The sequence below is a fragment of the Pseudophryne corroboree genome, chromosome 5 (assembly GCF_028390025.1).
Source record: "Pseudophryne corroboree isolate aPseCor3 chromosome 5, aPseCor3.hap2, whole genome shotgun sequence".
NCBI classification, from domain to species: domain Eukaryota; kingdom Metazoa; phylum Chordata; class Amphibia; order Anura; family Myobatrachidae; genus Pseudophryne; species Pseudophryne corroboree.
This window is the reverse complement of record NC_086448.1, coordinates 393,611,927-393,638,479: the sequence shown is the minus strand read 5'-3', so window position 1 is coordinate 393,638,479 and position 26,553 is coordinate 393,611,927. Positions and strand designations below refer to the sequence as shown.

The 26,553-nt window shown below is 50.5% G+C and overlaps 43 non-coding genes and 3 pseudogenes across 43 annotated transcripts; all 46 read right to left on the bottom strand.

Annotated features, from left to right (window-relative positions):
• Positions 1-407: 407 nt before the first annotated feature.
• Positions 408-570, bottom strand: LOC134931050 (U1 spliceosomal RNA). Its single transcript, XR_010178925.1, has one exon. It is a non-coding gene; the product is annotated as a U1 spliceosomal RNA (small nuclear RNA).
• A 152-nt stretch (positions 571-722) lies between these two features.
• On the bottom strand, positions 723-886 carry LOC134930806 (U1 spliceosomal RNA). Its single transcript, XR_010178720.1, has one exon. It is a non-coding gene; the product is annotated as a U1 spliceosomal RNA (small nuclear RNA).
• A 655-nt stretch (positions 887-1,541) lies between these two features.
• Positions 1,542-1,704, bottom strand: LOC134931006 (U1 spliceosomal RNA). Its single transcript, XR_010178895.1, has one exon. It is a non-coding gene; the product is annotated as a U1 spliceosomal RNA (small nuclear RNA).
• Positions 1,705-1,856: 152 nt separating this feature from the next.
• Positions 1,857-2,020, bottom strand: LOC134930801 (U1 spliceosomal RNA). Its single transcript, XR_010178715.1, has one exon. It is a non-coding gene; the product is annotated as a U1 spliceosomal RNA (small nuclear RNA).
• A 672-nt stretch (positions 2,021-2,692) lies between these two features.
• Positions 2,693-2,855, bottom strand: LOC134931055 (U1 spliceosomal RNA). Its single transcript, XR_010178928.1, has one exon. It is a non-coding gene; the product is annotated as a U1 spliceosomal RNA (small nuclear RNA).
• Positions 2,856-3,007: 152 nt separating this feature from the next.
• LOC134930852 (U1 spliceosomal RNA) lies at positions 3,008-3,171 on the bottom strand. The gene has a single exon (XR_010178759.1). It is a non-coding gene; the product is annotated as a U1 spliceosomal RNA (small nuclear RNA).
• A 670-nt stretch (positions 3,172-3,841) lies between these two features.
• LOC134931005 (U1 spliceosomal RNA) lies at positions 3,842-4,004 on the bottom strand. Its single transcript, XR_010178894.1, has one exon. It is a non-coding gene; the product is annotated as a U1 spliceosomal RNA (small nuclear RNA).
• A 152-nt stretch (positions 4,005-4,156) lies between these two features.
• On the bottom strand, positions 4,157-4,320 carry LOC134930815 (U1 spliceosomal RNA). Its single transcript, XR_010178727.1, has one exon. It is a non-coding gene; the product is annotated as a U1 spliceosomal RNA (small nuclear RNA).
• Positions 4,321-4,991: 671 nt separating this feature from the next.
• On the bottom strand, positions 4,992-5,154 carry LOC134931164 (U1 spliceosomal RNA). The gene has a single exon (XR_010179013.1). It is a non-coding gene; the product is annotated as a U1 spliceosomal RNA (small nuclear RNA).
• Positions 5,155-5,306: 152 nt separating this feature from the next.
• Positions 5,307-5,470, bottom strand: LOC134930814 (U1 spliceosomal RNA). The gene has a single exon (XR_010178726.1). It is a non-coding gene; the product is annotated as a U1 spliceosomal RNA (small nuclear RNA).
• A 674-nt stretch (positions 5,471-6,144) lies between these two features.
• Positions 6,145-6,307, bottom strand: LOC134931000 (U1 spliceosomal RNA). The gene has a single exon (XR_010178890.1). It is a non-coding gene; the product is annotated as a U1 spliceosomal RNA (small nuclear RNA).
• A 152-nt stretch (positions 6,308-6,459) lies between these two features.
• Positions 6,460-6,623, bottom strand: LOC134930825 (U1 spliceosomal RNA). The gene has a single exon (XR_010178736.1). It is a non-coding gene; the product is annotated as a U1 spliceosomal RNA (small nuclear RNA).
• Positions 6,624-7,294: 671 nt separating this feature from the next.
• LOC134930999 (U1 spliceosomal RNA) lies at positions 7,295-7,457 on the bottom strand. Its single transcript, XR_010178889.1, has one exon. It is a non-coding gene; the product is annotated as a U1 spliceosomal RNA (small nuclear RNA).
• A 152-nt stretch (positions 7,458-7,609) lies between these two features.
• LOC134930824 (U1 spliceosomal RNA) lies at positions 7,610-7,773 on the bottom strand. Its single transcript, XR_010178735.1, has one exon. It is a non-coding gene; the product is annotated as a U1 spliceosomal RNA (small nuclear RNA).
• A 671-nt stretch (positions 7,774-8,444) lies between these two features.
• On the bottom strand, positions 8,445-8,607 carry LOC134931161 (U1 spliceosomal RNA). Its single transcript, XR_010179010.1, has one exon. It is a non-coding gene; the product is annotated as a U1 spliceosomal RNA (small nuclear RNA).
• Positions 8,608-8,759: 152 nt separating this feature from the next.
• LOC134930980 (U1 spliceosomal RNA) lies at positions 8,760-8,927 on the bottom strand. Its single transcript, XR_010178873.1, has one exon. It is a non-coding gene; the product is annotated as a U1 spliceosomal RNA (small nuclear RNA).
• A 671-nt stretch (positions 8,928-9,598) lies between these two features.
• LOC134931124 (U1 spliceosomal RNA) lies at positions 9,599-9,761 on the bottom strand. Its single transcript, XR_010178985.1, has one exon. It is a non-coding gene; the product is annotated as a U1 spliceosomal RNA (small nuclear RNA).
• A 152-nt stretch (positions 9,762-9,913) lies between these two features.
• On the bottom strand, positions 9,914-10,077 carry LOC134930813 (U1 spliceosomal RNA). Its single transcript, XR_010178725.1, has one exon. It is a non-coding gene; the product is annotated as a U1 spliceosomal RNA (small nuclear RNA).
• A 671-nt stretch (positions 10,078-10,748) lies between these two features.
• Positions 10,749-10,911, bottom strand: LOC134930998 (U1 spliceosomal RNA). Its single transcript, XR_010178888.1, has one exon. It is a non-coding gene; the product is annotated as a U1 spliceosomal RNA (small nuclear RNA).
• A 152-nt stretch (positions 10,912-11,063) lies between these two features.
• LOC134930823 (U1 spliceosomal RNA) lies at positions 11,064-11,227 on the bottom strand. Its single transcript, XR_010178734.1, has one exon. It is a non-coding gene; the product is annotated as a U1 spliceosomal RNA (small nuclear RNA).
• Positions 11,228-11,898: 671 nt separating this feature from the next.
• Positions 11,899-12,061, bottom strand: LOC134931160 (U1 spliceosomal RNA). Its single transcript, XR_010179009.1, has one exon. It is a non-coding gene; the product is annotated as a U1 spliceosomal RNA (small nuclear RNA).
• A 152-nt stretch (positions 12,062-12,213) lies between these two features.
• LOC134930979 (U1 spliceosomal RNA) lies at positions 12,214-12,381 on the bottom strand. The gene has a single exon (XR_010178872.1). It is a non-coding gene; the product is annotated as a U1 spliceosomal RNA (small nuclear RNA).
• Positions 12,382-13,052: 671 nt separating this feature from the next.
• LOC134931123 (U1 spliceosomal RNA) lies at positions 13,053-13,215 on the bottom strand. Its single transcript, XR_010178984.1, has one exon. It is a non-coding gene; the product is annotated as a U1 spliceosomal RNA (small nuclear RNA).
• Positions 13,216-13,367: 152 nt separating this feature from the next.
• On the bottom strand, positions 13,368-13,531 carry LOC134930812 (U1 spliceosomal RNA). Its single transcript, XR_010178724.1, has one exon. It is a non-coding gene; the product is annotated as a U1 spliceosomal RNA (small nuclear RNA).
• Positions 13,532-14,202: 671 nt separating this feature from the next.
• LOC134931127 (U1 spliceosomal RNA) lies at positions 14,203-14,365 on the bottom strand. The gene has a single exon (XR_010178987.1). It is a non-coding gene; the product is annotated as a U1 spliceosomal RNA (small nuclear RNA).
• A 152-nt stretch (positions 14,366-14,517) lies between these two features.
• Positions 14,518-14,680, bottom strand: LOC134930937 (U1 spliceosomal RNA). Its single transcript, XR_010178835.1, has one exon. It is a non-coding gene; the product is annotated as a U1 spliceosomal RNA (small nuclear RNA).
• Positions 14,681-15,351: 671 nt separating this feature from the next.
• Positions 15,352-15,514, bottom strand: LOC134931102 (U1 spliceosomal RNA). Its single transcript, XR_010178969.1, has one exon. It is a non-coding gene; the product is annotated as a U1 spliceosomal RNA (small nuclear RNA).
• Positions 15,515-15,666: 152 nt separating this feature from the next.
• On the bottom strand, positions 15,667-15,830 carry LOC134930876 (U1 spliceosomal RNA). The gene has a single exon (XR_010178780.1). It is a non-coding gene; the product is annotated as a U1 spliceosomal RNA (small nuclear RNA).
• A 671-nt stretch (positions 15,831-16,501) lies between these two features.
• On the bottom strand, positions 16,502-16,664 carry LOC134931101 (U1 spliceosomal RNA). Its single transcript, XR_010178968.1, has one exon. It is a non-coding gene; the product is annotated as a U1 spliceosomal RNA (small nuclear RNA).
• Positions 16,665-16,816: 152 nt separating this feature from the next.
• Positions 16,817-16,980, bottom strand: LOC134930875 (U1 spliceosomal RNA). The gene has a single exon (XR_010178779.1). It is a non-coding gene; the product is annotated as a U1 spliceosomal RNA (small nuclear RNA).
• Positions 16,981-17,651: 671 nt separating this feature from the next.
• LOC134931100 (U1 spliceosomal RNA) lies at positions 17,652-17,814 on the bottom strand. Its single transcript, XR_010178967.1, has one exon. It is a non-coding gene; the product is annotated as a U1 spliceosomal RNA (small nuclear RNA).
• A 152-nt stretch (positions 17,815-17,966) lies between these two features.
• On the bottom strand, positions 17,967-18,130 carry LOC134930874 (U1 spliceosomal RNA). The gene has a single exon (XR_010178778.1). It is a non-coding gene; the product is annotated as a U1 spliceosomal RNA (small nuclear RNA).
• Positions 18,131-18,801: 671 nt separating this feature from the next.
• LOC134931148 (U1 spliceosomal RNA) lies at positions 18,802-18,964 on the bottom strand. The gene has a single exon (XR_010178999.1). It is a non-coding gene; the product is annotated as a U1 spliceosomal RNA (small nuclear RNA).
• Positions 18,965-19,116: 152 nt separating this feature from the next.
• Positions 19,117-19,280, bottom strand: LOC134930873 (U1 spliceosomal RNA). The gene has a single exon (XR_010178777.1). It is a non-coding gene; the product is annotated as a U1 spliceosomal RNA (small nuclear RNA).
• Positions 19,281-19,951: 671 nt separating this feature from the next.
• LOC134931121 (U1 spliceosomal RNA) lies at positions 19,952-20,114 on the bottom strand. Its single transcript, XR_010178983.1, has one exon. It is a non-coding gene; the product is annotated as a U1 spliceosomal RNA (small nuclear RNA).
• A 152-nt stretch (positions 20,115-20,266) lies between these two features.
• LOC134930811 (U1 spliceosomal RNA) lies at positions 20,267-20,430 on the bottom strand. The gene has a single exon (XR_010178723.1). It is a non-coding gene; the product is annotated as a U1 spliceosomal RNA (small nuclear RNA).
• A 671-nt stretch (positions 20,431-21,101) lies between these two features.
• LOC134931096 (U1 spliceosomal RNA) lies at positions 21,102-21,264 on the bottom strand. The gene has a single exon (XR_010178966.1). It is a non-coding gene; the product is annotated as a U1 spliceosomal RNA (small nuclear RNA).
• Positions 21,265-21,416: 152 nt separating this feature from the next.
• On the bottom strand, positions 21,417-21,579 carry LOC134930910 (U1 spliceosomal RNA). The gene has a single exon (XR_010178812.1). It is a non-coding gene; the product is annotated as a U1 spliceosomal RNA (small nuclear RNA).
• Positions 21,580-22,278: 699 nt separating this feature from the next.
• On the bottom strand, positions 22,279-22,413 carry LOC134931153 (U1 spliceosomal RNA; annotated as a pseudogene).
• A 152-nt stretch (positions 22,414-22,565) lies between these two features.
• Positions 22,566-22,728, bottom strand: LOC134930887 (U1 spliceosomal RNA). Its single transcript, XR_010178790.1, has one exon. It is a non-coding gene; the product is annotated as a U1 spliceosomal RNA (small nuclear RNA).
• Positions 22,729-23,399: 671 nt separating this feature from the next.
• Positions 23,400-23,562, bottom strand: LOC134931095 (U1 spliceosomal RNA). The gene has a single exon (XR_010178965.1). It is a non-coding gene; the product is annotated as a U1 spliceosomal RNA (small nuclear RNA).
• A 152-nt stretch (positions 23,563-23,714) lies between these two features.
• LOC134930909 (U1 spliceosomal RNA) lies at positions 23,715-23,877 on the bottom strand. Its single transcript, XR_010178811.1, has one exon. It is a non-coding gene; the product is annotated as a U1 spliceosomal RNA (small nuclear RNA).
• Positions 23,878-24,576: 699 nt separating this feature from the next.
• Positions 24,577-24,711, bottom strand: LOC134931112 (U1 spliceosomal RNA; annotated as a pseudogene).
• Positions 24,712-24,863: 152 nt separating this feature from the next.
• Positions 24,864-25,026, bottom strand: LOC134930886 (U1 spliceosomal RNA). The gene has a single exon (XR_010178789.1). It is a non-coding gene; the product is annotated as a U1 spliceosomal RNA (small nuclear RNA).
• A 699-nt stretch (positions 25,027-25,725) lies between these two features.
• Positions 25,726-25,860, bottom strand: LOC134931022 (U1 spliceosomal RNA; annotated as a pseudogene).
• A 152-nt stretch (positions 25,861-26,012) lies between these two features.
• On the bottom strand, positions 26,013-26,175 carry LOC134930903 (U1 spliceosomal RNA). The gene has a single exon (XR_010178805.1). It is a non-coding gene; the product is annotated as a U1 spliceosomal RNA (small nuclear RNA).
• Between the last annotated feature and the right edge of the window lie 378 nt (positions 26,176-26,553).

Sequence of the window (26,553 nt, the reverse complement as noted above, 5' to 3'; positions counted from 1 at the left end):
GTGGGTCAAAGTTGGCTTCAACCCTCATCTGCATATGAAAAGAGAAAAGGGGCGTGCAGGGCATGGTGGCCTTTTGCGGCGCTTGGATGACCCCTAGTTCGCATTAAACACCTCCACCCTACTTCGGTGTGGAGCTCATGTTGGCTATGTCCCAGCCCCTGAAGCATTCAAGCTGATTACTTGCAGCAGCTGGGCACTGTAATAGCTCCAGAGCTGCTCTGTAAGGCAAGTAAAAAGGGTGTGGGCCCTGCAGCACTACCTGTAGTTCGCATTGTGCGTTGGAAGGCACAAAGTAAGCAGACGGGAGAAGTCAAGATAGTGCGCAAGGGCATAGAAGGGAGCGGCTCAAGAAAAGAGAAGTGGAAACAGACAGCAAACTAGGCTATAGAGAGACCAGAGACAAAGAGATCTGAATTATACGAGAGCCGACCAGGGGAAACACAAATTATGCAGTCAAGTTTCCCACATTTGGGGAAATCGCAGGAGCAGCACACACAGAGTGCAATGGGTGAGCCTTGCCCTGGGAGAAGCACCTTCATGATCATAGTATCTCACCTGGCAGGTAAGTAGGAGTTGGGATAGAGCTGGGGAGGGTTGCTGCTCGGGCACCCCCCTGTCAAGTGAAGGAGATCCAACTGAGGCAGCACAAGGGAACTCTCGAAAGAAGAACAAGGCTAGAGGAAGATCTGAGACAAATAAATCTGACTTTTACCAGAGCTGACCAAAGGAAAGCACAAACACAGTCCCCCACTACCACAAATAATGCAGTCGAGTTTCCCACATTTGGGGAAATCATAGGGGTCAGCATACCCAGAATGCAATGAATAAACCTCACCCTGGGAGAACAATCTTCATGACCATGGTATCTCCTATGCAAAATAAGTATGATTTGGGATAGAGCTGGGGAGGGCCGCTGCTCAGGCACATCTGTCAAGTAAAGGAGATTCAACTGAGGCAGCACAAGGGAACTCTCATCTGGGGACAACAACTGCAGGGAGAACACATATTTTCAGATGAACATGGGAGGGCAGAAGGCTGCCTAATACTGAAGCACCCCCAAACAACAAACCAAATGCAACAACTAGTACAAGCATTCCTGGGGGAAGGCCTGCAGCAGATGGATTTGCATATGGTGATGTCATCCAAGCAGTGGGTCAAAGTTGGCTTCAACCCTCATCTGCATATGAATAGAGAAAAGGGGCGTGCAAGGCATGGTGGCCTTTTGCGGCGCTTGGATGACCCCTAGTTTGCATTAAACACCTCCACCCTACTTCGGTGTGGGGCTCATGTTGGCTATGCCCCAGCCCCTGAAGCATTCAAGCTGATTACACTGTAATAGCTCCAGAGCTGCTCTGTAAGGCAAGTAAAAAGGGTGTGGGCCCTGCAGCACTACCTGTAGTTCGCATTGTGCGTTGGAAGGCACAAAGTAAGCAGACGGGAGAAGTCAAGATAGTGCGCAAGGGCATAGAAGGGAGCGGCTCAAGAAAAGAGAAGTGGAAACAGACAGCAAACTAGGCTGGAGAGAGACCTGAGACAAAGAGATCTGAATTATACGAGAGCCGACCAGGGGAAACACAAATTATGCAGTCAAGTTTCCCACATTTGGGGAAATCGCAGGAGCAGCACACCCAGAGTGCAATGGGTGAGCCTTGCCCTGGGAGAAGCACCTTCATGATCATAGTATCTCACCTGGCAGGTAAGTAGGAGTTGGGCTAGAGCTGGGGAGGGTCGCTGCTCAAGCACCCCCCTGTCAAGTGAAGGAGATCCAACTGAGGCAGCACAAGGGAACTCTCGAAAGAAGAACAAGGCTAGAGGAAGATCTAAGACAAATAAATCTGACTTTTACCAGAGCTGACCAGAGGAAAGCACAAACACAGTCCCCCACTACCACAAATAATGCAGTCGAGTTTCCCACATTTGGGGAAATCATAGGGGTCAGCATACCCAGAATGCAATGAATAAACCTCACCCTGGGAGAACAATCTTCATGACCATGGTATCTCCTATGCAAAATAAGTATGATTTTGGATAGAGCTGGGGAGGGCCGCTGCTCAGGCACATCTCTGTCAAGTAAAGGAGATTCAACTGAGGCAGCACAAGGGAACTCTCATCTGGGGACAACAACTGCAGGGAGAACACATATTTTCAGATGAACATGGGAGGGCAGAAGGCTGCCTAATACTGAAGCACCCCCAAACAACAAACCAAATGCAACAACTAGTACAAGCATTCCTGGGGGAAGGCCTGCAGCAGATGGATTTGCATATGGTGATGTCATCCAAGCAGTGGGTCAAAGTTGGCTTCAACCCTCATCTGCATATGAAAAGAGAAAAGGGGCGTGCAGGGCATGGTGGCCTTTTGCGGCGCTTGTATGACCCCTAGTTCGCATTAAACACCTCCACCCTACTTCGGTGTGGAGCTCATGTTGGCTATGTCCCAGCCCCTGAAGCATTCAAGCTGATTACTTGCAGCAGCTGGGCACTGTAATAGCTCCAGAGCTGCTCTGTAAGGCAAGTAAAAAGGGTGTGGGCCCTGCAGCACTACCTGTAGTTCGCATTGTGCGTTGGAAGGCACAAAGTAAGCAGACGGGAGAAGTCAAGATAGTGCGCAAGGGCATAGAAGGGAGCGGCTCAAGAAAAGAGAAGTGGAAACAGACAGCAAACTAGGCTATAGAGAGACCAGAGACAAAGAGATCTGAATTATACGAGAGCCGACCAGGGGAAACACAAATTATGCAGTCAAGTTTCCCACATTTGGGGAAATCGCAGGAGCAGCTCACACAGAGTGCAATGGGTGAGCCTTGCCCTGGGAGAAGCACCTTCATGATCATAGTATCTCACCTGGCAGGTAAGTAGGAGTTGGGATAGAGCTGGGGAGGGTTGCTGCTCGGGCACCCCCCTGTCAAGTGAAGGAGATCCAACTGAGGCAGCACAAGGGAACTCTCGAAAGAAGAACAAGGCTAGAGGAAGATCTGAGACAAATAAATCTGACTTTTACCAGAGCTGACCAAAGGAAAGCACAAACACAGTCCCCCACTACCACAAATAATGCAGTCGAGTTTCCCACATTTGGGGAAATCATAGGGGTCAGCATACCCAGAATGCAATGAATGAACCTCACCCTGGGAGAACAATCTTCATGACCATGGTATCTCCTATGCAAAATAAGTATGATTTGGGATAGAGCTGGGGAGGGCCGCTGCTCAGGCACATCTGTCAAGTAAAGGAGATTCAACTGAGGCAGCACAAGGGAACTCTCATCTGGGGACAACAACTGCAGGGAGAACACATATTTTCAGATGAACATGGGAGGGCAGAAGGCTGCCTAATACTGAAGCACCCCCAAACAACAAACCAAATGCAACAACTAGTACAAGCATTCCTGGGGGAAGGCCTGCAGCAGATGGATTTGCATATGGTGATGTCATCCAAGCAGTGGGTCAAAGTTGGCTTCAACCCTCATCTGCATATGAATAGAGAAAAGGGGCGTGCAAGGCATGGTGGCCTTTTGCGGCGCTTGGATGACCCCTAGTTTGCATTAAACACCTCCACCCTACTTCGGTGTGGGGCTCATGTTGGCTATGCCCCAGCCCCTGAAGCATTCAAGCTGATTACTTGCAGCAGCTGGGCACTGTAATAGCTCCAGAGCTGCTCTGTAAGGCAAGTAAAAAGGGTGTGGGCCCTGCAGCACTACCTGTAGTTCGCATTGTGCGTTGGAAGGCACAAAGTAAGCAGACGGGAGAAGTCAAGATAGTGCGCAAGGGCATAGAAGGGAGCGGCTCAAGAAAAGAGAAGTGGAAACAGACAGCAAACTAGGCTGGAGAGAGACCTGAGACAAAGAGATCTGAATTATACGAGAGCCGACCAGGGGAAACACAAATTATGCAGTCAAGTTTCCCACATTTGGGGAAATCGCAGGAGCAGCACACCCAGAGTGCAATGGGTGAGCCTTGCCCTGGGAGAAGCACCTTCATGATCATAGTATCTCACCTGGCAGGTAAGTAGGAGTTGGGCTAGAGCTGGGGAGGGTCACTGCTCAAGCACCCCCCTGTCAAGTGAAGGAGATCCAACTGAGGCAGCACAAGGGAACTCTCGAAAGAGGAACAAGGCTAGAGGAAGATCTGAGACAAAGAAATCTGACTTTTACCAGAGGTGACCAGAGGAAAGCACAAACACAGTCCCCCACTACCACAAATAATGCAGTCGAGTTTCCCACATTTGGGGAAATCACAGGGGTCAGCATACCCAGAATGCAATGAATGAACCTCACCCTGGGAGAACAATCTTCATGACCATGGTATCTCCTATGCAAAATAAGTATGATTTGGGATAGGGCTGGGGAGGGCCGCTGCTCAGGCACATCTCTGTCAAGTAAAGGAGATTCAACTGAGGCAGCACAAGGGAACTCTCATCTGGGGACAACAACTGCAGGGAGAACACATATTTTCAGATGAACATGGGAGGGCAGAAGGCTGCCTAATACTGAAGCACCCCCAAACAACAAACCAAATGCAACAACTAGTACAAGCATTCCTGGGGTAAGGTCTGCAGAAGACGGATTTGCATACGGTGAGGTCATCCAAGCAGTGGGCCAAAGTTGGCTGGAACCCTCATCTGCATATGAAAAGAGAAAAGGGGCGTGCAGGGCATGGCGGCCTTTTGCGGCGCTTGGATGACCCCTAGTTCGCATTAAACACCTCCACCCTCCTTCGGTGTGGGGCTCATGTTGGCTATGCCCCAGCCCCTTAAGCATTCAAGCTGATTTCTTGCAGCAGCTGGGCACTGTAACAGCTCCAGAGCTGCTCTGTAAGGCAAGTAAAAGGGTGTGGGCTCTGCAGCACTACCTGTAGTTCGCATTGTGCGTTGGAAGGCACACAGTAAGCAGACGGGAGAAGTCAGGATAGTGCGCAAGGGCATAGAAGGGAGCGGCTCAAGAAAAGAGAAGTGGAAACAGACAGCAAACTAGGCTGGAGAGAGACCTGAGACAAAGAGATCTGAATTATACGAGAGCCGACCAGGGGAAACACAAATTATGCAGTCAAGTGTCCCACATTTGGGGAAATCGCAGGAGCAGCACACCCAGAGTGCAATGGGTGAGCCTTGTCCTGGGAGAAGCACCTTCCTGATCATAGTATCTCACTTGGCAGGTAAGTAGGAGTTGGGTTAGAGCTGGGGAGGGTCGCTGCTCGGGCACCCCCCTGTCAAGTGAAGGAGATCCAACTGAGGCAGCACAAGAGAACTCTCGAAAGAAGAACAAGGCTAGAGGAGGATCTGAGACAAAGAAATCTGACTTTTACCAGAGCTGACCAGAGGAAAGCACAAACACAGTCCCCCACTACCACAAATAATGCAGTCGAGTTTCCCACATTTGGGGAAATCACAGGGGTCAGCATACCCAGAATGCAATGAATGAACCTCACCCTGGGAGAACAATCTTCATGACCATGGTATCTCCTATGCAAAATAAGTATGATTTGGGATAGGGCTGGGGAGGGCCGCTGCTCAGGCATATCTCTGTCAAGTAAAGGAGATTCAACTGAGGCAGCACAAGGGAACTCTCATCTGGGGACAACAACTGCAGGGAGAACACATATTTTCAAATGAACATGGGAGGGCAGAAGGCTGCCTAATACTGAAGCACCCCCAAACAACAAACCAAATGCAACAACTAGTACAAGCATTCCTGGGGGAAGGTCTGCAGAAGACGGATTTGCATACAGTGATGTCATCCAAGCAGTGGGCCAAAGTTGGCTGGAACCCTCATCTGCATATGAAAAGAGAATAGGGGTATGCAGGGCATGGCGGCCTTTTGCGGCGCTTGGATGACCTTTAGTTCGCATTAAACACCCCCACCCTCCTTCGGTGTGGGGCTCATGTTGGCAATGCCCCAGCCCCTGAAGCATTCAAGCTAATTTCTTGCAGCAGCTTGGCACTGTAACAGCTCCAGAGCTGCTCTGTAAGGCAAGTAAAAGTGTGTGGGCCCTGCAGCACTACCTGTAGTTCGCATTGTGCGTTGGAAGGCACAAAGTAAGCAGACAGGAGGAGAAGTCAGGATAGTGCGCAAGGGCTTAGAAGGGAGCGGCTCAAGAAAAGAGAAGTGGAAACAGACAGCAAACTAGGCTGGAGAGAGACCTGAGACAAAGAGATCTGAATTATACGAGAGCCGACCAGGGGAAACACAAATTATGCAGTCAAGTTTCCCACATTTGGGGAAATCGCAGGGGCAGCACACCCAGAGTGCAATGGGTGAGCCTTGCCCTGGGAGAAGCACCTTCATGATCATAGTATCTCACCTGGCAGGTAAGTAGGAGTTGGGCTAGAGCTGGGGAGGGTCGCTGCTCGGGCACCCCCCTGTCAAGTGAAGGAGATCCAACTGAGGCAGCACAAGGGAACTCCCGAAAGAAGAACAAGGCTAGAGGAAGATCTGAGACAAAGAAATCTGACTTTTACCAGAGCTGACCAGAGGAAAGTACAAACACATTCCCCCACTACCACAAATAATGCAGTCGAGTTTCCCACATTTGGGGAAATCACAGGGGTCAGCATACCCAGAATGCAATGAATGAACCTCACCCTGGGAGAACAATCTTCATGACCATGGTATCTCCTGTGCAAAATAAGTATGATTTGGGTTAGGGCTGGGGAGGGCCGCTGCTCAGGCACATCTCTGTCAAGTAAAGGAGATTCAACTGAGGCAGCACAAGGGAACTCTCATCTGGGGACAACAACTGCAGGGAGAACACATATTTTCAGATGAACATGGGAGGGCAGAAGGCTGCCTAATACTGAAGCACTGCCAAACAACAAACCAAATGCAACAACTAGTGCAAGCATTCCTGGGGGAAGGCCTGCAGCAGATGGATTTGCATATGGTGATGTCATCCAAGCAGTGGGTCAAAGTTGGCTTCAACCCTCGTCTGCATATGAAAAGAGAAAAGGGGCGTGCAGGGTATGGCGGCCTTTTGCGGCGATTGGATGACCCCTAGTTCGCATTAAACACCTCCACCCTCCTTCGGTGTGGGGCTCATGTTGGCTATACCCCAGCCCCTGAAGCATTCAAGCTGATTTCTTGCAGCAGCTGGGCACTGTAACAACTCCAGAGCTACTCTGTAAGGCAAGTAAAAGGGTGTGGGCCCTGCAGCACTACCTGTAGTTCGCATTGTGCTTTGGAAGGCACAAAGTAAGCAGACGGGAGAAGTCAGGATAGTGCGCAAGTGCTTAGAAGGGAGCGGCTCAAGAAAAGAGAAGTGGAAACAGACAGCAAACTAGGCTGGAGAGAGACCTGAGACAAAGAGATCTGAATTATACGAGAGCCGACCAGGGGAAACACAAATTATGCAGTCAAGTTTCCCACATTTGGGGAAATCGCAGGGGCAGCACACCCAGAGTGCAATGGGTGAGCCTTGCCCTGGGAGAAGCACCTTCATGATCATAGTATCTCACCTGGCAGGTAAGTAGGAGTTGGGCTAGAGCTGGGGAGGGTCGCTGCTCGGGCACCCCCCTGTCAAGTGAAGGAGATCCAACTGAGGCAGCACAAGGGAACTCCCGAAAGAAGAACAAGGCTAGAGGAAGATCTGAGACAAAGAAATCTGACTTTTACCAGAGCTGACCAGAGGAAAGCACAAACACAGTCCCCCACTACCACAAATAATGCAGTCGAGTTTCCCACATTTGGGGAAATCACAGGGGTCAGCATACCCAGAATGCAATGAATGAACCTCACCCTGGGAGAACAATCTTCATGACCATGGTATCTCCTGTGCAAAATAAGTATGATTTGGGTTAGGGCTGGGGAGGGCCGCTGCTCAGGCACATCTCTGTCAAGTAAAGGAGATTCAACTGAGGCAGCACAAGGGAACTCTCATCTGGGGACAACAACTGCAGGGAGAACACATATTTTCAGATGAACATGGGAGGGCAGAAGGCTGCCTAATACTGAAGCACTGCCAAACAACAAACCAAATGCAACAACTAGTGCAAGCATTCCTGGGGGAAGGCCTGCAGCAGATGGATTTGCATATGGTGATGTCATCCAAGCAGTGGGTCAAAGTTGGCTTCAACCCTCGTCTGCATATGAAAAGAGAAAAGGGGCGTGCAGGGCATGGCGGCCTTTTGCGGCACTTGGATGACCCCTAGTTCGCATTAAACACCTCCACCCTCCTTCGGTGTGGGGCTCATGTTGGCTATGCCCCAGCCCCTGAAGCATTCAAGCTGATTTCTTGCAGCAGCTGGGCACTGTAACAGCTCCAGAGCTGCTCTGTAAGGCAAGTAAAAGGGTGTGGGCCCTGCAGCACTACCTGTAGTTCGCATTGTGCGTTGGAAGGCACAAAGTAAGCAGACGGGAGTAGTCAGGATAGTGCGCAAGGGCATAGAAGGGAGCGGCTCAAGAAAAGAGAAGTGGAAACAGACAGCAAACTAGGCTGGAGAGAGACCTGAGACAAAGAGATCTGAATTATACGAGAGCCGACCAGGGGAAACACAAAATATGCAGTCAAGTTTCCCACATTTGGGGAAATCGCAGGAGCAGCAGACCCAGAGTGCAATGGATGAGCCTTGCCCTGGGAGAAGCACCTTCATGATCATAGTATCTCACCTGGCAGGTAAGTAGGAGTTGAGCTAGAGCTGGGGAGGGTCGCTGCTCGGGCACCCCCCTGTCAAGTGTAGGAGATCCAACTGAGGCAGCACAAGGGAACTCTCGAAAGAAGAACAAGGCTAGAGGAAGATCTGAGATAAAGAAATTTGACTTTAACCAGAGCTGACCAGAGGAAAGCACAAACACAGTCCCCCACTACCACAAATAATGCAGTCGAGTTTCCCACATCTGGGGAAATCACAGGGGTCAGCATAACCCAGAATGCAATGAATGAACCTCACCCTGGGAGAACAATCTTCATGACCATGGTATTTCCTACTATGCAAAATAAGTATGATTTGGGATAGGGCTGGGGAGGGCCGCTGCTCAGGCACATCTCTGTCAAGTAAAGGAAATTCAACTGAGGCAGCACAAGGGAACTCTCATCTGGGGACAACAACTGCAGGGAGAACACATATTTTCAGATGAACATGGGAGGGCAGAAGGCTGCCTAATGCTGATGCACCCCCAAACAACAAACCAAATGCAACAACTAGTGCAAGCATTCCTGGGGGAAGGCCTGCAGCAGATGGATTTGCATATGGTGATGTCATCCAAGCAGTGGGTCAAAGTTGGCTTCAACCCTCGTCTGCATATGAAAAGAGAAAAGGGGCGTGCAGGGCATGGCGGCCTTTAGCGGTGCTTGGATGACTCCTAGTTCACATTAAACACCTCCACCCTACTTCGGTGTGGGACTCATGTTGGCTATGCCCCAACCCCTGAAGCATTCAAGCTGATTTCTTGCAGCAGCTGGGCACTGTAACAGCTCCAGAGCAGCTCTGTAAGGCAAGTAAAAGGGTGTGGGCCCTGCAGCACTACCTGTAGTTCGCATTGTGCGTTGGAAGGCACAAAGTAAGCAGACGGGAGAAGTCAGGATAGTGCGCAAGGGCATAGAAGGGAGCGGCTCAAGAAAAGAGAAGTGGAAACAGACAGCAAACTAGGCTGGAGAGAGACCTGAGACAAAGAGATCTGAATTATACGAGAGCCGACCAGGGGAAACACAAATTTTGCAGTCAAGTTTCCCACATTTGGGGAAATCGCAGGAGCAGCAGACCCAGAGTGCAATGGGTGAGCCTTGCCCAGGGAGAAGCACCTTCATGATCATAGTATCTCACCTGGCAGGTAAGTAGGAGTTGGGTTAGAGCGGGGGAGGGTCGCTGCTCGGGCACCCCCCTGTCAAGTGAAGGAGATCCAACTGAGGCAGTACAAGGGAACTCTCGAAAGAAGAACAAGGCTAGAGGAAGATCTGAGACAAATAAATCTGACTTTTACCAGAGCTGACCAGAGGAAAGCACAAACACAGTCCCCCACTACCACAAATAATGCAGTCGAGTTTCCCACATTTGGGGAAATCACAGGGGTCAGCATACCCAGAATGCAATGAATGAACCTCACCCTGGGAGAACAATCTTCATGACCATGGTATCTCCTATGCAAAATAAGTATGATTTGGGATAGGGCTGGGGAGGGCCGCTGCTCAGGCACATCTCTGTCAAGTAAAGGAGATTCAACTGAGGCAGCACAAGGGAACTCTCATCTGGGGACAACAACTGCAGGGAGAACACATATTTTCAGATGAACATGGGAGGGCAGAAGGCTGCCTAATACTGAAGCACTGCCAAACAACAAACCAAATGCAACAACTAGGGCAAGCATTCCTGGGGGAAGGCCTGCAGCAGATGGAATTGCACATGGTGATGTCATCCAAGCAGTGGGTCAAAGTTGGCTTCAACCTTCGTCTGCATATGAAAAGAGAAAAGGGGCGTGCAGGGCATGGCGGCCTTTTTCGGAGCTTGGATGACCCCTAGTTCGCATTAAACACCTCCACTCTCCTTCGGTGTGGGGCTCATGTTGGCTATGCCCCAGCCCCTGAAGCATTCAAGCTGATTTCTTGCAGCCGCTGGGCACTGTAACAGCTCCAGAGCTGCTCTGTAAGGCAAGTAAAAGGGTGTGGGCCCTGCAGCACTACCTGTAGTTCGCATTGTGCTTTGGAAGGCACAAAGTAAGCAGACGGGAGAAGTCAGGATAGTGCGCAAGTGCTTAGAAGGGAGCGGCTCAAGAAAAGAGAAGTGGAAACAGACAGCAAACTAGGCTGGAGAGAGACCTGAGACAAAGAGATCTGAATTATACGAGAGCCGACCAGGGGAAACACAAATTATGCAGTCAAGTTTCCCACATTTGGGGAAATCGCAGGGGCAGCACACCCAGAGTGCAATGGGTGAGCCTTGCCCTGGGAGAAGCACCTTCATGATCATAGTATCTCACCTGGCAGGTAAGTAGGAGTTGGGCTAGAGCTGGGGAGGGTCGCTGCTCGGGCACCCCCCTGTCAAGTGAAGGAGATCCAACTGAGGCAGCACAAGGGAACTCCCGAAAGAAGAACAAGGCTAGAGGAAGATCTGAGACAAAGAAATCTGACTTTTACCAGAGCTGACCAGAGGAAAGCACAAACACAGTCCCCCACTACCACAAATAATGCAGTCGAGTTTCCCACATTTGGGGAAATCACAGGGGTCAGCATACCCAGAATGCAATGAATGAACCTCACCCTGGGAGAACAATCTTCATGACCATGGTATCTCCTGTGCAAAATAAGTATGATTTGGGTTAGGGCTGGGGAGGGCCGCTGCTCAGGCACATCTCTGTCAAGTAAAGGAGATTCAACTGAGGCAGCACAAGGGAACTCTCATCTGGGGACAACAACTGCAGGGAGAACACATATTTTCAGATGAACATGGGAGGGCAGAAGGCTGCCTAATACTGAAGCACTGCCAAACAACAAACCAAATGCAACAACTAGTGCAAGCATTCCTGGGGGAAGGCCTGCAGCAGATGGATTTGCATATGGTGATGTCATCCAAGCAGTGGGTCAAAGTTGGCTTCAACCCTCGTCTGCATATGAAAAGAGAAAAGGGGCGTGCAGGGCATGGCGGCCTTTTGCGGCACTTGGATGACCCCTAGTTCGCATTAAACACCTCCACCCTCCTTCGGTGTGGGGCTCATGTTGGCTATGCCCCAGCCCCTGAAGCATTCAAGCTGATTTCTTGCAGCAGCTGGGCACTGTAACAGCTCCAGAGCTGCTCTGTAAGGCAAGTAAAAGGGTGTGGGCCCTGCAGCACTACCTGTAGTTCGCATTGTGCGTTGGAAGGCACAAAGTAAGCAGACGGGAGTAGTCAGGATAGTGCGCAAGGGCATAGAAGGGAGCGGCTCAAGAAAAGAGAAGTGGAAACAGACAGCAAACTAGGCTGGAGAGAGACCTGAGACAAAGAGATCTGAATTATACGAGAGCCGACCAGGGGAAACACAAAATATGCAGTCAAGTTTCCCACATTTGGGGAAATCGCAGGAGCAGCAGACCCAGAGTGCAATGGATGAGCCTTGCCCTGGGAGAAGCACCTTCATGATCATAGTATCTCACCTGGCAGGTAAGTAGGAGTTGAGCTAGAGCTGGGGAGGGTCGCTGCTCGGGCACCCCCCTGTCAAGTGTAGGAGATCCAACTGAGGCAGCACAAGGGAACTCTCGAAAGAAGAACAAGGCTAGAGGAAGATCTGAGATAAAGAAATTTGACTTTAACCAGAGCTGACCAGAGGAAAGCACAAACACAGTCCCCCACTACCACAAATAATGCAGTCGAGTTTCCCACATCTGGGGAAATCACAGGGGTCAGCATAACCCAGAATGCAATGAATGAACCTCACCCTGGGAGAACAATCTTCATGACCATGGTATTTCCTACTATGCAAAATAAGTATGATTTGGGATAGGGCTGGGGAGGGCCGCTGCTCAGGCACATCTCTGTCAAGTAAAGGAAATTCAACTGAGGCAGCACAAGGGAACTCTCATCTGGGGACAACAACTGCAGGGAGAACACATATTTTCAGATGAACATGGGAGGGCAGAAGGCTGCCTAATGCTGATGCACCCCCAAACAACAAACCAAATGCAACAACTAGTGCAAGCATTCCTGGGGGAAGGCCTGCAGCAGATGGATTTGCATATGGTGATGTCATCCAAGCAGTGGGTCAAAGTTGGCTTCAACCCTCGTCTGCATATGAAAAGAGAAAAGGGGCGTGCAGGGCATGGCGGCCTTTAGCGGTGCTTGGATGACTCCTAGTTCACATTAAACACCTCCACCCTACTTCGGTGTGGGACTCATGTTGGCTATGCCCCAACCCCTGAAGCATTCAAGCTGATTTCTTGCAGCAGCTGGGCACTGTAACAGCTCCAGAGCAGCTCTGTAAGGCAAGTAAAAGGGTGTGGGCCCTGCAGCACTACCTGTAGTTCGCATTGTGCGTTGGAAGGCACAAAGTAAGCAGACGGGAGAAGTCAGGATAGTGCGCAAGGGCATAGAAGGGAGCGGCTCAAGAAAAGAGAAGTGGAAACAGACAGCAAACTAGGCTGGAGAGAGACCTGAGACAAAGAGATCTGAATTATACGAGAGCCGACCAGGGGAAACACAAATTTTGCAGTCAAGTTTCCCACATTTGGGGAAATCGCAGGAGCAGCAGACCCAGAGTGCAATGGGTGAGCCTTGCCCAGGGAGAAGCACCTTCATGATCATAGTATCTCACCTGGCAGGTAAGTAGGAGTTGGGTTAGAGCGGGGGAGGGTCGCTGCTCGGGCACCCCCCTGTCAAGTGAAGGAGATCCAACTGAGGCAGTACAAGGGAACTCTCGAAAGAAGAACAAGGCTAGAGGAAGATCTGAGACAAATAAATCTGACTTTTACCAGAGCTGACCAGAGGAAAGCACAAACACAGTCCCCCACTACCACAAATAATGCAGTCGAGTTTCCCACATTTGGGGAAATCACAGGGGTCAGCATACCCAGAATGCAATGAATGAACCTCACCCTGGGAGAACAATCTTCATGACCATGGTATCTCCTATGCAAAATAAGTATGATTTGGGATAGGGCTGGGGAGGGCCGCTGCTCAGGCACATCTCTGTCAAGTAAAGGAGATTCAACTGAGGCAGCACAAGGGAACTCTCATCTGGGGACAACAACTGCAGGGAGAACACATATTTTCAGATGAACATGGGAGGGCAGAAGGCTGCCTAATACTGAAGCACTGCCAAACAACAAACCAAATGCAACAACTAGGGCAAGCATTCCTGGGGGAAGGCCTGCAGCAGATGGAATTGCACATGGTGATGTCATCCAAGCAGTGGGTCAAAGTTGGCTTCAACCTTCGTCTGCATATGAAAAGAGAAAAGGGGCGTGCAGGGCATGGCGGCCTTTTTCGGAGCTTGGATGACCCCTAGTTCGCATTAAACACCTCCACTCTCCTTCGGTGTGGGGCTCATGTTGGCTATGCCCCAGCTCCTGAAGCATTCAAGCTGATTTCTTGCAGCCGCTGGGCACTGTAACAGCTCCAGAGCTGCTCTGTAAGGCAAGTAAAAGGGTGTGGGCCCTGCAGCACTACCTGTAGTTCGCATTGTGCGTTGGAAGGCACAAAGTAAGCAGACGGGAGAAGTCAGGATAGTGCGCAAGGGCATAGAAGGGAGCGGCTCAAGAAAAGAGAAGTGGAAACAGACAGCAAACTAGGCTGGAGAGAGACCTGAGACAAAGAGATCTGCATTATACGAGAGCCGAACAGGGGAAACACAAATTATGCAGTCAAGTTTCCCACATTTGGGGAAATCGCAGGAGCAGCAGACCCAGAGTGCAATGGGTGAGCCTTGCCCTGGGAGAAGCACCTTCATGATCATAGTATCTCACCTGGCAGGTAAGTAGGAGTTGGGCTAGAGCTGGGGAGGGTCGCTGCTCGGGCACCCTCCTGTCAAGTGAAGGAGATCCAACTGAGGCAGCACAAGGGAACTCTCGAAAGAAGAACAAGGCTAGAGGAAGATCTGAGACAAAGAAATCTGACTTTTACCAGAGCTGACCAGAGGAAAGCACAAACACAGTCCCCCACTACCACAAATAATGCAGTCGAGTTTCCCACATTTGGGGAAATCACAGGGGCAGCATACCCAGAATGCAATGAATGAACCTCACCCTGGGAAAACAATCTTCATGACCATGGTTTCTCCTTTGCAAAATAAGTATGATTTGGGATAGGGCTGGGGAGGGCCGCTGCTCAGGCACATCTCTGTCAAGTAAAGGAGATTCAACTGAGGCAGCACAAGGGAACTCTCATCTGGGGACAACAACTGCAGGGAGAACACATATTTTCAGATGAACATGGGAGGGCAGAAAGCTGCCTAATACTGAAGCACCCACAAACAACAAACCAAATGCAACAACTAGTGCAAGCATTCCTGGGGGAAGGCCTGCAGCAGATGGATTTGCATATGTTGATGTCAACCAAGCAGTGGGTCAAAGTTGGCTTCAACCCTCGTCTGCATATGAAAAGAGAAAAGGGGCGTGCAGGGCATGGCGGCCTTTTGCGGCGATTGGATGACCCCTAGTTCGCATTAAACACCTCCACCCTCCTTCGGTGTGGGGCTCATGTTGGCTATGCCCCAGCCCCTGAAGCATTCAAGCTGATTTCTTGCAGCAGCTGGGCACTGTAACAGCTCCAGAGCTGCTCTGTAAGGCAAGTAAAAGGGTGTGGGCCCTGCAGCACTACCTGTAGTTCGCATTGTGCGTTGGAAGGCACAAAGTAAGCAGACGGGAGTAGACAGGAAAGTGCGCAAGGGCATAGAAGGGAGCGGCTCAAGAAAAGAGAAGTGGAAACAGACAGCAAACTAGGCTGGAGAGAGACCTGAGACAAAGAGATCTGAATTATACGAGAGCCGACCAGGGGAAACACAAATTATGCAGTCAAGTTTCCCACATTTGGGGAAATCGCAGGAGCAGCAGACCCAGAGTGCAATGGGTGAGCCTTGCCCTGGGAGAAGCACCTTCATGATCATAGTATCTCACCTGGCAGGTAAGTAGGAGTTGAGCTAGAGCTGGGGAGGGTCGCTGCTCGGGCACCCCCCTGTCAAGTGAAGGAGATCCAACTGAGGCAGCACAAGGGAACTATCGAAAGAAGAACAAGGCTAGAGGAAGATCTGAGACAAAGAAATCTGACTTTTACCAGAGCTGACCAGAGGAAAGCACAAACACAGTCCCCCACTACCACAAATAATGCAGTCGAGTTTCCCACATTTGGGGAAATCACAGGGGTCAGCATACCCAGAATGCAATGAATGAACCTCACCCTGGGAGAACAATCTTCATGACCATGGTATCTCCTATGCAAAATAAGAATGATTTGGGATAGGGCTGGGGAGGGCCGCTGCTCAGGCACATCTCTGTCAAGTAAAGGAGATTCAACTGAGGCAGCACAAGGGAACTCTCATCTGGGGACAACAACTGCAGGGAGAACACATATTTTCAGATGAACATGGGAGGGCAGAAGGCTGCCTAATACTGAAGCACCCACAAACAACAAACCAAATGCAACAACTAGTGCAAGCATTCCTGGGGGAAGGCCTGCAGCAGATGGATTTGCATATGTTGATGTCATCCAAGCAGTGGGTCAAAGTTGGCTTCAACCCTCGTCTGCATATGAAAAGAGAAAAGGGGCGTGCAGGGCATGGCGGCCTTTTGCGGCGTTTGGATGAACCCTAGTTCGCATTAAACACCTCCACCCTCCTTCGGTGTGGGGCTCATGTTGGCTATGCCCCAGCCCCTGAAGCATTCAAGCTGATTTCTTGCAGCAGCTGGGCACTGTAACAGCTCCAGAGCTGCTCTGTAAGGCAAGTAAAAGGGTGTGGGCCCTGCAGCACTACCTGTAGTTCGCATTGTGCGTTGGAAGGCACAAAGTAAGCAGACGGGAGTAGACAGGAAAGTGCGCAAGGGCATAGAAGGGAGCGGCTCAAGAAAAGAGAAGTGGAAACAGACAGCAAACTAGGCTGGAGAGAGACCTGAGACAAAGAGATCTGAATTATACGAGAGCCGACCAGGGGAAACACAAATTATGCAGTCAAGTTTCCCACATTTGGGGAAATCGCAGGAGCAGCAGACCCAGAGTGCAATGGGTGAGCCTTGCCCTGGGAGAAGCACCTTCATGATCATAGTATCTCACCTGGCAGGTAAGTAGGAGTTGAGCTAGAGCTGGGGAGGGTCGCTGCTCGGGCACCCCCCTGTCAAGTGAAGGAGATCCAACTGAGGCAGCACAAGGGAACTATCGAAAGAAGAACAAGGCTAGAGGAAGATCTGAGACAAAGAAATCTGACTTTTACCAGAGCTGACCAGAGGAAAGCACAAACACAGTCCCCCACTACCACAAATAATGCAGTCGAGTTTCCCACATTTGGGGAAATCACAGGGGTCAGCATACCCAGAATGCAATGAATGAACCTCACCCTGGGAGAACAATCTTCATGACCATGGTATCTCCTATGCAAAATAAGAATGATTTGGGATAGGGCTGGGGAGGGCCGCTGCTCAGGCACATCTCTGTCAAGTAAAGGAGATTCAACTGAGGCAGCACAAGGGAACTCTCATCTGGGGACAACAACTGCAGGGAGAACACATATTTTCAGATGAACATGGGAGGGCAGAAAGCTGCCTAATACTGAAGCACCCACAAACAACAAACCAAATGCAACAACTAGTGCAAGCATTCCTGGGGGAAGGCCTGCAGCAGATGGATTTGCATATGTTGATGTCAACCAAGCAGTGGGTCAAAGTTGGCTTCAACCCTCGTCTGCATATGAAAAGAGAAAAGGGGCGTGCAGGGCATGGCGGCCTTTTGCGGCGATTGGATGACCCCTAGTTCGCATTAAACACCTCCACCCTCCTTCGGTGTGGGGCTCATGTTGGCTATGCCCCAGCCCCTGAAGCATTCAAGCTGATTTCTTGCAGCAGCTGGGCACTGTAACAGCTCCAGAGCTGCTCTGTAAGGCAAGTAAAAGGGTGTGGGCCCTGCAGCACTACCTGTAGTTCGCATTGTGCGTTGGAAGGCACAAAGTAAGCAGACGGGAGTAGACAGGAAAGTGCGCAAGGGCATAGAAGGGAGCGGCTCAAGAAAAGAGAAGTGGAAACAGACAGCAAACTAGGCTGGAGAGAGACCTGAGACAAAGAGATCTGAATTATACGAGAGCCGACCAGGGGAAACACAAATTATGCAGTCAAGTTTCCCACATTTGGGGAAATCGCAGGAGCAGCAGACCCAGAGTGCAATGGGTGAGCCTTGCCCTGGGAGAAGCACCTTCATGATCATAGTATCTCACCTGGCAGGTAAGTAGGAGTTGAGCTAGAGCTGGGGAGGGTCGCTGCTCGGGCACCCCCCTGTCAAGTGAAGGAGATCCAACTGAGGCAGCACAAGGGAACTATCGAAAGAAGAACAAGGCTAGAGGAAGATCTGAGACAAAGAAATCTGACTTTTACCAGAGCTGACCAGAGGAAAGCACAAACACAGTCCCCCACTACCACAAATAATGCAGTCGAGTTTCCCACATTTGGGGAAATCACAGGGGTCAGCATACCCAGAATGCAATGAATGAACCTCACCCTGGGAGAACAATCTTCATGACCATGGTATCTCCTATGCAAAATAAGAATGATTTGGGATAGGGCTGGGGAGGGCCGCTGCTCAGGCACATCTCTGTCAAGTAAAGGAGATTCAACTGAGGCAGCACAAGGGAACTCTCATCTGGGGACAACAACTGCAGGGAGAACACATATTTTCAGATGAACATGGGAGGGCAGAAGGCTGCCTAATACTGAAGCACCCACAAACAACAAACCAAATGCAACAACTAGTGCAAGCATTCCTGGGGGAAGGCCTGCAGCAGATGGATTTGCATATGTTGATGTCATCCAAGCAGTGGGTCAAAGTTGGCTTCAACCCTCGTCTGCATATGAAAAGAGAAAAGGGGCGTGCAGGGCATGGCGGCCTTTTGCGGCGTTTGGATGAACCCTAGTTCACATTAAACACCTCCACCCTCCTTCGGTGTGGGGCTCATGTTGGCTATACCCCAGCCCCTGAAGCATTCAAGCTGATTTCTTGCAGCAGCTGGGCATTGTAACAACTCCAGAGCTTCTCTGTAAGGCAAGTAAAAGGGTGTGGGCCCTGCAGCACTACCTGTAGTTCGCATTGTGCGTTGGAAGGCACAAAGTAAGCAGACGGGAGTAGTCAGGATAGTGCGCAAGGGCATAGAAGGGAGCGGCTCAAGAAAAGAGAAGTGGAAACAGACAGCAAACTAGGCTGGAGAGAGACCTGAGACAAAGAGATCTGAATTATACGAGAGCCGACCAGGGGAAACACAAATTATGCAGTCAAGTTTCCCACATTTGGGGAAATCGCAGGAGCAGCAGACCCAGAGTGCAATGGGTGAGCCTTGCCCTGGGAGAAGCACCTTCATGATCATAGCATCTCACCTGGCAGGTAAGTAGGAGTTGAGCTAGAGCTGGGGAGGGTCGCTGCTCGGGCACCCCCCTGTCAAGTGAAGGAGATCCAACTGAGGTAGCACAAGGGAACTATCGAAAGAAGAACAAGGCTAGAGGAAGATCTGAGACAAAGAAATCTGACTTTTACCAGAGCTGACCAGAGGAAAGCACAAACACAGTCCCCCACTACCACAAATAATGCAGTCGAGTTTCCCACATTTGGGGAAATCACAGGGGTCAGCATACCCAGAATGCAATGAATGAACCTCACCCTGGGAGAACAATCTTCATGACCATGGTATCTCCTATGCAAAATAAGAATGATTTGGGATAGGGCTGGGGAGGGCCGCTGCTCAGGCACATCTCTGTCAAGTAAAGGAGATTCAACTGAGGCAGCACAAGGGAACTCTCATCTGGGGACAACAACTGCAGGGAGAACACATATTTTCAGATGAACATGGGAGGGCAGAAGGCTGCCTAATACTGAAGCACCCCCAAACAACAAACCAAATGCAACAACTAGTGCAAGCATTCCTGGGGGAAGGCCTGCAGCACATGGATTTGCATATGGTGATGTCATCCAAGCAGTGGGTAAAAGTTGGCTTCAACCCTCGTCTGCATATAAAAAGAGAAAAGGGGCATGCAGGGCATGGTGGCCTTTTGCGGCGCTTGGATGATCCCTCGTTCGCATTAAACACCTCCACCCTACTTCGGTGTGGGACTCATGTTGGTTATGCCCCAACCCCTGAAGCATTCAAGCTGATTTCTTGCAGCAGCTGGGCACTGTAACAGCTCCAGAGCAGCTCTGTAAGGCAATTAAAAGGGTGTGGGCCCTGCAGCACTACCTGTAGTTCGCATTGTGCGTTGGAAGGCACAAAGTAAGCAGACGGGAGAAGTCAGGATAGTGCGCAAGGGCATAGAAGGGAGCGGCTCAAGAAAAGAGAAGTGGAAACAGACAGCAAACTAGGCTGGAGAGAGACCTGAGACAAAGAGATCTGAATTATACGAGAGCCGACCAGGGGAAACACAAATTTTGCAGTCAAGTTTCCCACATTTGGGGAAATCGCAGGAGCAGCAGACCCAGAGTGCAATGGGTGAGCCTTGCCCAGGGAGAAGCACCTTCATGATCATAGTATCTCACCTGGCAGGTAAGTAGGAGTTGGGTTAGAGCTGGGGAGGGTCGCTGCTCGGGCACCCCCCTGTCAAGTGAAGGAGATCCAACTGAGGCAGCACAAGGGAACTCTCGAAAGAAGAACAAGGCTAGAGGAAGATCTGAGACAAATAAATCTGACTTTTACCAGAGCTGACCAGAGGAAAGCACAAACACAGTCCCCCACTACCACAAATAATGCAGTCGAGTTTCCCACATTTGGGGAAATCACAGGGGTCAGCATACCCAGAATGCAATGAATGAACCTCACCCTGGGAGAACAATCTTCATGACCATGGTATCTCCTATGCAAAATAAGTATGATTTGGGATAGGGCTGGGGAGGGCCGCTGCTCAGGCACATCTCTGTCAAGTAAAGGAGATTCAACTGAGGCAGCACAAGGGAACTCTCATCTGGGGACAACAACTGCAGGGAGAACACATATTTTCAGATGAACATGGGAGGGCAGAAGGCTGCCTAATACTGAAGCACTGCCAAACAACAAACCAAATGCAACAACTAGTGCAAGCATTCCTGGGGGAAGGCCTGCAGCAGATGGATTTGCATATGGTGATGTCATCCAAGCAGTGGGTCAAAGTTGGCTTCAACCCTCGTCTGCATATGAAAAGAGAAAAGGGGCGTGCAGGGCATGGCGGCCTTTTGCGGCGCTTGGATGACCCCTAGTTCGCATTAAACACCTCCACCCTCCTTCGGTGTAGGGCTCATGTTGGCTATGCCCCAGCCCCTGAAGCATTCAAGCTGATTTCTTGCAGCAGCTGGGCACTGTAACAGCTCCAGAGCTGCTCTGTAAGGCAAGTAAAAGGGTGTGGGCCCTGCAGCACTACCTGTAGTTCGCATTGTGCGTTGGAAGGCACAAAGTAAGCAGACGGGAGAAGTCAGGATAGTGCGCAAGGGCATAGAAGGGAGCGGCTCAAGAAAAGAGAAGTGGAAACAGACAGCAAACTAGGCTGGAGAGAGACCTGAGACAAAGAGATCTGAATTATACGAGAGCCGACCAGGGGAAACACAAATTATGCAGTCAAGTTTCCCACATTTGGGGAAATCGCAGGAGCAGCAGACCCAGAGTGCAATGGGTGAGCCTTGCCCTGGGAGAAGCACCTTCATGATCATAGTATCTCACCTGGCAGGTAAGTAGGAGTTGAGCTAGAGCTGGGGAGGGTCGCTGCTCGGGCACCCCCCTGTCAAGTGAAGGAGATCCAACTGAGGCAGCACAAGGGAACTATCGAAAGAAGAACAAGGCTAGAGGAAGATTTGAGACAAAGAAATCTGACTTTTACCAGAGCTGACCAGAGGAAAGCACAAACACAGTCCCCCACTACCACAAATAATGCAGTCGAGTTTCCCACATTTGGGGAAATCACAGGGGCAGCATACCCAGAATGCAATGAATGAACCTCACCCTGGGAGAACAATCTTCATGACCATGGTATCTCCTATGCAAAATAAGTATGATTTGGGATAGGGCTGGGGAGGGCCGCTGCTCAGGCACATCTCTGTCAAGTAAAGGAGATTCAACTGAGGCAGCACAAGGGAACTCTCATCTGGGGACAACAACTGCAGGGAGAACACATATTTTCAGATGAACATGGGAGGGCAGAAGGCTGCCTAATACTGAAGCACTGCCAAACAACAAACCAAATGCAACAACTAGTGCAAGCATTCCTGGGGGAAGGCCTGCAGCAGATGGAATTGCATATGGTGATGTCATCCAAGCAGTGGGTCAAAGTTGGCTTCAACCTTCGTCTGCATATGAAAAGAGAAAAGGGGCGTGCAGGGCATGGCGGCCTTTTTCGGAGCTTGGATGACCCCTAGTTCGCATTAAACACCTCCACTCTCCTTCGGTGTGGGGCTCATGTTGGCTATGCCCCAGCCCCTGAAGCATTCAAGCTGATTTCTTGCAGCAGCTGGGCACTGTAACAGCTCCAGAGCTGCTCTGTAAGGCAAGTAAAAGGGTGTGGGCCCTGCAGCACTACCTGTAGTTCGCATTGTGCGTTGGAAGGCACAAAGTAAGCAGACGGGAGAAGTCAGGATAGTGCGCAAGGGCATAGAAGGGAGCGGCTCAAGAAAAGAGAAGTGGAAACAGACAGCAAACTAGGCTGGAGAGAGACCTGAGACAAAGAGATCTGAATTATACGAGAGCCGAACAGGGGAAACACAAATTATGCAGTCAAGTTTCCCACATTTGGGGAAATCGCAGGAGCAGCAGACCCAGAGTGCAATGGGTGAGCCTTGCCCTGGGAGAAACACCTTCATGATCATAGTATCTCACCTGGCAGGTAAATAGGAGTTGGGCTAGAGCTGGGGAGGGTCGCTGCTCGGGCACCCTCCTGTCAAGTGAAGGAGATCCAACTGAGGCAGCACAAGGGAACTCTCGAAAGAAGAACAAGGCTAGAGGAAGATCTGAGACAAAGAAATCTGACTTTTACCAGAGCTGACCAGAGGAAAGCACAAATACAGTCCCCCACTACCACAAATAATGCAGTCGAGTTTCCCACATTTGGGGAAATCACAGGGGCAGCATACCCAGAATGCAATGAATGAACCTCACCCTGGGAGAACAATCTTCATGACCATGGTTTCTCCTTTGCAAAATAAGTATGATTTGGGATAGGGCTGGGGAGGGCCGCTGCTCAGGCACATCTCTGTCAAGTAAAGGAGATTCAACTGAGGCAGCACAAGGGAACTCTCATCTGGGGACAACAACTGCAGGGAGAACACATATTTTCAGATGAACATGGGAGGGCAGAAGGCTGCCTAATACTGAAGCACTGCCAAACAACAAACCAAATGCAACAACTAGTGCAAGCATTCCTGGGGGAAGGCCTGCAGCAGATGGATTTGCATATGGTGATGTCATCCAAGCAGTGGGTCAAAGTTGGCTTCAACCCTCGTCTGCATATGAAAAGAGAAAAGGGGCGTGCAGGGCATGGCGGCCTTTTGCGGCGCTTGGATGACCCCTAGTTCGCATTAAACACCTCCACCCTCCTTCGGTGTAGGGCTCATGTTGGCTATGCCCCAGCCCCTGAAGCATTCAAGCTGATTTCTTGCAGCAGCTGGGCACTGTAACAACTCCAGAGCTGCTCTGTAAGGCAAGTAAAAGGGTGTGGGCCCTGCAGCACTACCTGTAGTTCGCATTGTGCGTTGGAAGGCACAAAGTAAGCAGACGGGAGTAGTCAGGATAGTGCGCAAGGGCATAGAATGGAGCGGCTCAAGAAAAGAGAAGTGGAAACAGACAGCAAACTAGGCTGGAGAGAGACCTGAGATAAAGAGATCTGAATTATACGAGAGCCGACCAGGGGAAACACAAATTATGCAGTCAAGTTTCCCACATTTGGGGAAATCGCAGGAGCAGCAGACCCAGAGTGCAATGGGTGAGCCTTGCCCTGGGAGAAGCACCTTCATGATCATAGTATCTCACCTGGCAGGTAAGTAGGAGTTGAGCTAGAGCTGGGGAGGGTCGCTGCTCGGGCACCCCCCTGTCAAGTGAAGGAGATCCAACTGAGGCAGCACAAGGGAACTATCGAAAGAAGAACAAGGCTAGAGGAAGATCTGAGACAAAGAAATCTGACTTTTACCAGAGCTGACCAGAGGAAAGCACAAACACAGTCCCCCACTACCACAAATAATGCAGTCGAGTTTCCCACATTTGGGGAAATCACAGGGGCAGCATACCCAGAATGCAATGAATGAACCTCACCCTGGGAGAACAATCTTCATGACCATGGTATCTCCTATGCAAAATAAGTATGATTTGGGATAGGGCTGGGGAGGGCCGCTGCTCAGGCACATCTCTGTCAAGTAAAGGAGATTCAACTGAGGCAGCACAAGGGAACTCTCATCTGGGGACAACAACTGCAGGGAGAACACATATTTTCAGATGAACATGGGAGGGCAGAAGGCTGCCTAATACTGAAGCACTGCCAAACAACAAACCAAATGCAACAACTAGTGCAAGCATTCCTGGGGGAAGGCCTGCAGCAGATGGAATTGCATATGGTGATGTCATCCAAGCAGTGGGTCAAAGTTGGCTTCAACCTTCGTCTGCATATGAAAAGAGAAAAGGGGCGTGCAGGGCATGGCGGCCTTTTTCGGAGCTTGGATGACCCCTAGTTCGCATTAAACACCTCCACTCTCCTTCGGTGTGGGGCTCATGTTGGCTATGCCCCAGCCCCTGAAGCATTCAAGCTGATTTCTTGCAGCAGCTGGGCACTGTAACAGCTCCAGAGCTGCTCTGTAAGGCAAGTAAAAGGGTGTGGGCCCTGCAGCACTACCTGTAGTTCGCATTGTGCGTTGGAAGGTACAAAGTAAGCAGACGGGAGAAGTCAGGATAGTGCGCAAGGGCATAGAAGGGAGCGGCTCAAGAAAAGAGAAGTGGAAACAGACAGCAAACTAGGCTGGAGAGAGACCTGAGACAAAGAGATCTGAATTATACGAGAGCCGAACAGGGGAAACACAAATTATGCAGTCAAGTTTCCCACATTTGGGGAAATCGCAGGAGCAGCAGACCCAGAGTGCAATGGGTGAGCCTTGCCCTGGGAGAAACACCTTCATGATCATAGTATCTCACCTGGCAGGTAAGTAGGAGTTGGGCTAGAGCTGGGGAGGGTCGCTGCTCGGGCACACTCCTGTCAAGTGAAGGAGATCCAACTGAGGCAGCACAAGGGAACTCTCGAAAGAAGAACAAGGCTAGAGGAAGATCTGAGACAAAGAAATCTGACTTTTACCAGAGCTGACCAGAGGAAAGCACAAATACAGTCCCCCACTACCACAAATAATGCAGTCGAGTTTCCCACATTTGGGGAAATCACAGGGGCAGCATACCCAGAATGCAATGAATGAACCTCACCCTGGGAGAACAATCTTCATGACCATGGTTTCTCCTTTGCAAAATAAGTATGATTTGGGATAGGGCTGGGGAGGGCCGCTGCTCAGGCACATCTCTGTCAAGTAAAGGAGATTCAACTGAGGCAGCACAAGGGAACTCTCATCTGGGGACAACAACTGCAGGGAGAACACATATTTTCAGATGAACATGGGAGGGCAGAAGGCTGCCTAATACTGAAGCACTGCCAAACAACAAACCAAATGCAACAACTAGTGCAAGCATTCCTGGGGGAAGGCCTGCAGCAGATGGAATTGCATATGGTGATGTCATCCAAGCAGTGGGTCAAAGTTGGCTTCAACCTTCGTCTGCATATGAAAAGAGAAAAGGGGCGTGCAGGGCATGGCGGCCTTTTTCGGCGCTTGGATGACCCCTAGTTCGCATTAAACACCTCCACTCTCCTTCGGTGTGGGGCTCATGTTGGCTATGCCCCAGCCCCTGAAGCATTCTTGATGATTTCTTGCAGCAGCTGGGCACTGTAACAGCTCCAGAGCTGCTCTGTAAGGCAAGTAAAAGGGTGTGGGCCCTGCAGCACTACCTGTAGTTCGCATTGTGCGTTGGAAGGCACAAAGTAAGCAGACGGGAGAAGTCAGGATAGTGCGCAAGGGCATAGAAGGGAGCGGCTCAAGAAAAGAGAAGTGGAAACAGACAGCAAACTAGGCTGGAGAGAGACCTGAGACAAAGAGATCTGAATTATACGAGAGCCGAACAGGGGAAACACAAATTATGCAGTCAAGTTTCCCACATTTGGGGAAATCGCAGGAGCAGCACACCCAGAGTGCAATGGGTGAGCCTTGCCCTGGGAGAAGCACCTTCATGATCATAGTATCTCACCTGGCAGGTAAGTAGGAGTTGGGCTAGAGCTGGGGAGGGTCGCTGTTCGGGCACCCCCCTGTCAAGTGAAGGAGATCCAACTGAGGCAGCACAAGGGAACTCTCGAAAGAAGAACAAGGCTAGAGGAAGATCTGAGACAAAGAAATCTGACTTTTACCAGAGCTGACCAGAGGAAAGCACAAACACAGTCCCCCACTACCACAAATAATGCAGTCGAGTTTCCCACATTTGGGGAAATCACAGGGGCAGCATACCCAGAATGCAATGAATGAACCTCACCCTGGGAGAACAATCTTCATGACCATGGTTTCTCCTTTGCAAAATAAGTATGATTTGGGATAGGGCTGGGGAGGGCCGCTGCTCAGGCACATCTCTGTCAAGTAAAGGAGATTCAACTGAGGCAGCACAAGGGAACTCTCATCTGGGGACAACAACTGCAGGGAGAACACATATTTTCAGATGAACATGGGAGGACAGAAGGCTGCCTAATACTGAAGCACCCACAAACAACAAACCAAATGCAACAACTAGTGCAAGCATTCCTGGAGGAAGGCCTGCAGCAGATGGATTTGCATATGTTGATGTCATCCAAGCAGTGGGTCAAAGTTGGCTTCAACCCTCGTCTGCATATGAAAAGAGAAAAGGGGCGTGCAGGGCATGGCGGCCTTTTGCGGCGTTTGGATGACCCCTAGGTCACATTAAACACCT